Source organism: Phycodurus eques, chromosome 2, assembly GCF_024500275.1.
Source record: "Phycodurus eques isolate BA_2022a chromosome 2, UOR_Pequ_1.1, whole genome shotgun sequence".
NCBI classification, from domain to species: domain Eukaryota; kingdom Metazoa; phylum Chordata; class Actinopteri; order Syngnathiformes; family Syngnathidae; genus Phycodurus; species Phycodurus eques.
In genome coordinates, this window is record NC_084526.1 from 24381417 (window position 1) to 24388917 (window position 7501).

Consider the following 7501-nt stretch of genomic DNA (forward strand, 5'->3'; position numbering starts at 1 on the left):
GCGAGGAGTGTTCTCAGGCCGTGGGCGGAAGACGGCCTTTATTAATATGACACACACACCCCCGCACACAGTAATGTGAGCGGGGTGCGCATGCGCAACGCTCACCTTCCTCCTCCGCCTCCTCCTCCTCAGGTGGATCGCTGTGTCGCGGTGCGTCGCGTGACCTTGACTTTGCCGCCCAAAAGACCCTCCTGACTGACAGTAGTTATTTTAATAATTATTTAGAATATTATATATATTATTATATATATTATTATATATATTATTATATTATATATTATTATATATATTATTATATTATATATTATTATAATATTATATATAGAATATTATATATATATATATATGTTGGTACAGTAATATGTCGTGACATGTGATATAATACAGTCATTTCCAGGGAAGGCCGGACTCGACTTGCGACTTGCTTGCCAAATACTTGAGACTTGACTGACTTGATCTCATCTCGTTGAGAGTTGAAAATCTGCATTCTGTAATACAGCAACATTATCTGTCAGTACACAACTAATTGCGCACCGTTTTGTTTAATTCTGTCAAAGAACACAGATTTCTCACAACACGCATACGTGCTTTGCATTGCATCCAGTATTTGAGTCACTACCTGATTATGCCAAATTGCGTCCAGTGCTAACCGCTTTTTGGTTGTTTTTGTATTTTTGCTAAAGTGAGCATGGTGGGACCCTGTGCCACTTTATCAAAAGGAGGGGTGATGTCTGGAGTGTTTTTTTGTTTTTGGAGTGGTTAGTTTTTGTTTTTTGGTTTGTTTTGTTGGTTTTGTTTTATTTTTTGTCTTGTTTTGTGCTCTGGAGTGCAAAGCCAGTGCATTGTTTTATTTTTGTGCTTAGCAGCACAAGTCGCATCACACGTTGCGTTATTATTATTTTTGACACATAATTGTTTGCCACAAAATATGAATTTATATATTTACTTAGAGCCAATTCAACAGGCTGCAAACACAGGAACAATATTGGCTTTATCATAGTGATACATATGATGATTGTTCTACAAACATTTAATGTCAATAATCTCTTTATGGAACATTCACTTATTTGGGTTGATATATGAAGCGATATAGATAGAATTATGCTTATTTGTCATTAGGTCAACATGGTATGATATGGTGGGTTTCCACACGCCGTATACATATTACAAATTACACAACCCCAATTTCAATGAAGTTGGACGTTGTGTTAACCATAAATAAAAACAGAATACAATGATTTGCAAATCATCTTCAACCTATATTTAATTGAATACACCACAAAGACAACATATTTAATGTTCAAACTGATAAACTTTATTGCTTTTAGGAAATAATCATTAACTTAGAATTTTATGTCTGCAACACGTTCCAAAAAAGCTGGGACATGTGGCAAAAAAGACTGAGAAATTTGAGGAATGCTCATCAAACACCTGTTTGGAACATCCCACAGGTGAGCAGGCTAATTGGGAACAGGTGAGTCCCATGATTGGGTATAAAAGGAGCTTCCCTGAATTGCTCAGTCATTCACAAGCAAAGATGGGGCGAGGTTCACCTCTTTGTGAACAAGTGCGTGAGAAAATAGTCGAACAGTTTAAGGACAATGTTCCTCAACGTACAATTGAAAGGAATTTAGGGATTTAATCGTCTATGATCCATAATATCATCAACCTTTTGATGATATTATATTATATTATATTTATATTTCTGGAGAAATCACTGCATGTAAGAGGCAAGGCCGAAAACCAACATTGAATGCCCGTGACCTTCGATCCCTCGCATAACATTGCAAGATGCAACATCCTGTGGCCCCACCTCCTCCTCCTCCTTCACCTTCAGCTACGGGTGGTCGAAAAGCCCGGCCTGACAAAGCTGAATACTGACCGCCACTGGAAAAGAGCCCAATGGTAATGCAGGGGCCAGGCAATAGGGTTGGGTGGCGGCCGCTGGACGAGTACTGCCGGGACGGGAGACGGCCGCTGGACGAGCGCCGCCGGGACGGGAGGCGGCCGCTGGACGAGCGCCGCCGGAGCCGGAAGGGGAGCCTGGCGCGGCTGCCGAGGAGCAGGAAAAGGGCCTGCAGTTGCTTCCTCACCCTGCCGCCTTTGAGGTTTGGGAGTAGAGGGTACGGGAGGGGCAGAGTGCACAGGGACTCGGGAAGGTGAACTTGGAAAAATGGCTGGTACTGAACAAGGTGGCTTGGGGGCAAGTTTGAATAGACGTGACTTAATTGGATCTGTGGAACAACGTGTGGGAAGGGGTGAAAAATTAAGTGACTTGGGAACAGGGGGAAAAAAACAAGGGCAAAATTTGACCTTTACTTGGGCGCCTCTGTTGGCCACCACATGGCGGTCCCGGGTAGATGGCCAAACGGGTGCCAAAGAAAAGGTCTGAGGGAAAGGATTTGGACTCACTGGGGTTGGAAACGGGGAGACGTGACAAAAACTGACAAGGATGGGATAAACTAGGGAAGGAACCAGAAAAATCTAAATCTGTGTCAGAGTCAGAATCAGACAGGAGGTTAATTAAATCGGGGCCATCTTCACAATCAGAAAAATCAGAATCTAAAAAAAACATGGATGTAAAATAGTAGGGCATGGTGAAAAGGACAGAAAAGACTGAACGATAGGGCTTACTGGAGGACGGTAGGTATGGTTGGCGGCTGAGGACGGTGGGAGGCAGTTTGGTGGTGTCCAGGGTGACGCCATGTTCTTCTCGCTGGGTCCTGTTCTGGTCGGTTCATTCTGTCACGGTTGGGGTTTGGTCGAAGGCGAGGAACATAAGGCAAGAACATGGAGGCCCCAAGTGCAGGGAAGCAGGGAGGCAAGGCAGGAGTGCGGGAGTCTCAAAAAAATAATATTTAATCTTCAAAAACGGCCAACAAGGAATCAGAATCAGAATTATCTTTATTTGCCAAGTATGTCCAAAACACACAAGGAATTTGTCTCCGGTAGTTAGAGCCGCCCTAGTACAACAGACAGTCAATTTACAGAACACTTTGGAGACATAAAGACATTGACAAAAAACAATTGTGCAAAAAGATGCAGAGTCCTCTAGCACTTAGAGCAGTTCGAATGACTAAAGCAAAACTAAAAACTAAACAAAGTCACACAACCAAACCAAAGTAACAAAGAAACACTTAAATACCTAAAACTGGAAACAAACTATCACTGGATTAGTAGGACGTAGAACAGATCGGGACAATGACACCTGACAATGACATACTGCAAAGACAACGACAATGAACTGACAAGAACTGAAAGAAACCAGGTAACTAAATACAAACAAATTGACGAGACAACGAGGAACACCAGGACAAGACATGAGTGGCTGGAGGTAGCTGATTGGTTGACACAAGGTAGAGGGTAGACGAGAACAGGTGGACACAACAACCTAATGAGCACACGACAAACATGGAACACAGGAAAACATGGAACAAAACTAAACACAACCCAAACCAAAACACAGACCATGACAAGTATATGTGTGTGGCCTTCAATTGACCCTGTAACACTCTCGTCTCCTACTCGTGACCGGCGCTTTCCTGCCCTGTTTCCCTGCTGACTGTTTGGATGACATGAGTGACACGGGCTCGGTTTCTTCAGTCTAGTTTTTTTGGGTGTTTGTCCATCCATCCATTTTCTACCGCTTATCCGAGGTCAGGTTGCGGGGGCAGTAACTTTAGCAGGGACGCCCAGACTTCCCTGCTCCCCAGCCACTTCATCCAACTCTTACCGGAGGGATCCCGAGGTGTTCCCAGGCCAGCCGAAGGACGTAGTATTACAACCTTCCGTCCATCCATTTTCAACACCGCTTATCCTGGTTAGGGTCGCGGGACACTGGAGCCTATCCCAGCTGACTTCAGGCGAAAGGCGGACTATACCCTGAACTGGTCGCCAGACAGTCACAGGGCACATTTGCACTCACATTCACACCGTCACTGAGTGGGAACTGAACCCACACTGCCTGCACCAAAGTCAGGCGAGTGTACCACTACATCATCAGTGACCGTAGTACAACCTATTATGATAAATGTTCTTAAACCTACATGATGGTGTGAAACTCTGGATGTTTTTTTTTTCAGTTGTTTGTTTAATACATGTTATCCCTTTCATATCATTGTCCAGTCATTTTTTATTTTTGTTTGATTCATTGATTAATGGATTCTCAAAAGCGGGATTTGTTATGGCAAAATGACAAAATATACGCTACATACTCTTTTATTATATTATCCCATATATCCCATAGTTTTGAGTGTGACCGAAGATTGCTGGGATAGGCTCCAGCATGCCGTGTCCCTAGTGAGGCTAAGTGGAACGGTAGATGAATGAATGAATGAATGATTTGATGACTTCAATAATCCTTTATTCGTGTGTGGCCTCGTGGCTAAATTGTCTCGTGGCTAAATTGTATCTTAGTCCTTTCCGTCATACTGTCTCGGTCGTCATACTGTCTCTGTGACTGTACCAACCTCCCTTTTCTCTCAAGGACAAGATGAGATAACTTTGTGAATAGGTCTTTCTTTTTTTTCCCTCATTCCCCTCCCATTTTTTCAGTATAATTATGCATTGCTTTTGCATATGGCACCTGTAACCGCTCTTGACTTTCTCTCTCTTTGCAAAGGTTTCCTCTTTTTGTGTAATAAAAACCCACAAAAGACAAGATTGTTTCCTGATTTAATTTCCAAAACAGCTGTTTGTATTGTTCCATAAACAGCTGAAAGTGTCACGTATGGAGAGGAGCTTCCAATTTATTTAGGAAGGTAATGGAGGTGGTCCTGGGTGCGTTATTAACTAATAATATATATTTGTTTAATATAATTCTGAATAATATATATATTTTTTAGCAATATTAATATTAAAGGCACGGCGGACGACTGGTTAGGACATCTGCATCACAGTTCTGAGGACTCGGGTTCAAATACGGCCTTGCATGTGTGGAGTTTGCATGTTCTCCCTGTGCCTGAGTGGGTTTTCTCCGGGTACTCTGGTTTCCTCCCACATCCTAAAAACATGCATGGTAGGTTGATTGAAGACTCAAAATTATCCATAGGTGTGAATGTGAGTGTGAATGGTTGTTTGTTTATATGTGCCCTGCGATTGGCTGGTGACCAGTTCAGGGTGTACTCCGCCTCTTGCCCAGAGTCAGCTGGGGAGAGAGAGGGAAAGGGGAGGTACAAAGCGCCACCCAAGTTCCAAAAAGGGAACTGCAGGGCACAGACCATGACAAGAATAAATACATTACATCATGCTATGTTACACTATGTTACATGGTATGTAACATAATATAAAAATGTATAACAACACTGTGTAAAATAACATGGCATAACATAACATGGGTTAAAATAACATTGCATAACATTATGTGGCATAACATAACGCAGCGTAAGACAATGTAGAGTAACACAACGTAGCGTAACACAACGTAGCGTAACACAATGTAGCGTAACACAATGTAGCATAACGCGACTTAGTGTAAAACAATGTAGCGTAACAGGACTTAGCATAATGCGACATAGCATAATGCGAAACAGCATAACGCAACATTGCGTAACAGTGTCGAGTAACGCAACGCAGTCTGACATAACAGCATAGTAATGCAGCGTAATGTAAAAGCGTAACAATGGAAAATAATTTAATGTAATGTAGTGTAGCGTAACGTAACTTAGTCTTGCAAAACAGTGTAACTTAATGTAACAATGTAGCATAATGTACCAGAGGGTAACAATGTAACGTTTAACCAAACATGATTTATCCATTCATCCATCCATTTTCTTTACCGCTTATCCTCACTAGGGTCGCGGGCTGCTGGAGCCTCTCCCAGCCATCTTCAGGCTGGAGGCGGGGTACATCCTGAACTGGTCGCCAGCCAATCGCAGGGCACATATAAACAAGCAACCATTCGCACTCACATTCAGACCTATGGGCAATTTAGAGTCTTCGATCAACCTACCATGCATGTTTTTGGGATGTGGGAGGAAACCGGAGCGCCCAGAGAAAACCCACCCAGGCATGGGGAGAACATGCAAACTCCACACAGGCGGGGTCGGGATTTGAACCCCGGTCCCCAGAACTGTGAGGCAGATGTGCTAACCAGTCCACTACCGTAAAGAGAGCATACCTTCAAGCCAAATAAGATTAAATAGAATGTAGTACAAAGGGTGTGGCATTTTACCTCCATTTGCAGATGTTGATCACGTTTGAGAGGAGTGAAAAAGTTTTGCATTTGGGGTAGCAGCGTTTTGTTTCCAAACTGTTCGCACTAGTCCACTTTCTGTGAGCGTTTATAGACACAAACCGTGTGGGAACACCAGTTGTCACGGCTTAAAAGAGAAAACATTACCATCCCGCTTACGACTACTGTAGCAGGGTGGGAGGATGACATGAAAAGTGGCAAGAGGTATCATAGGTTGTATTTTTAGCTACTTTCTCTTCACTTCAGAAGGCTCAGAAACGTACCACTACATGCATAAAGTGAAAAGGTGTAGAATGCAATCAGAAGGAAAGATGGAAGTGAAATGCGGGCACAAGAAAGAATGCTGAGCTGTAAAGGGTGAAGCATAACCCGAGAGCAGCCTATTTCAAACAGCTCCCCCTATTCAGCTAATATTTCATGCATTTTTTTAGACAAAAAAAATTACTAATTATGTAAGAGATAGGCGGCACGGTGGACGACTGGTTAGAGCGTCAGCCTCACTGTTCTGAGGATCTGGGTTCAATCCCCGGCCCCGCCTGTGTGGAGTTTGCATGTTCTCCCCGTGCCTGCGTGGGTTTTCTCCGGGCACTCCGGTTTCCTCCCACATCCCAAAAACATGCATTAATTGGAGACTCTAAATTGCCCGTAGGCATGACTGTGAGTGCGAATGGTTGTTTGTTTCTATATGCCCTACGATTGGCTGGCAACCAGTTCAGGGTGTACCCCGCCTCCTGCCCGATGATAGCTGGGATAGGCTCCAGCACGACCGCGACCCTAGTGAGGAGAAGCGGCTCAGAAAATGGATGAATGGATGTCAGAGATTAAAGGCACTCTGTCTCAAAGCTGGTTAAACCTTTGGATTAATGGGACTAATACAGGTGCTAAGGTTCTGGTGGTTGTTTGGTTACACACCTTGAGGTAGTGTTCCTTGAAAGATTGCACAACTTGTTAGTGTGTCAAAAGAGACAGCATGCTTGCTGGACCCTCTTCCTGGTAAACTACTTAAAGAGCTGTTTCCAATCCTCGAACGAAGTAAGGCTGTAGCTGTTGCTGTGGAGAACTCTGCATTGACCGACCGCGATAGAACCTGAGTAGGACCATTTCTATGGAGGTGTCTACCTATGGCAGTTAATTTCATCAAATGGACTCTAATGCTGTTTAAACTAACAGCAAATAGCAAATATCTATCACATTTTCTGATTAATGCTGCTCCCTTGGCATACATTGCACCCTGGTGTAGCGTATATTGGTTTTGGATAAAAACTTAATTAATTTTGAAAAAGAACATGCTTGTGTTCACTTCCGATT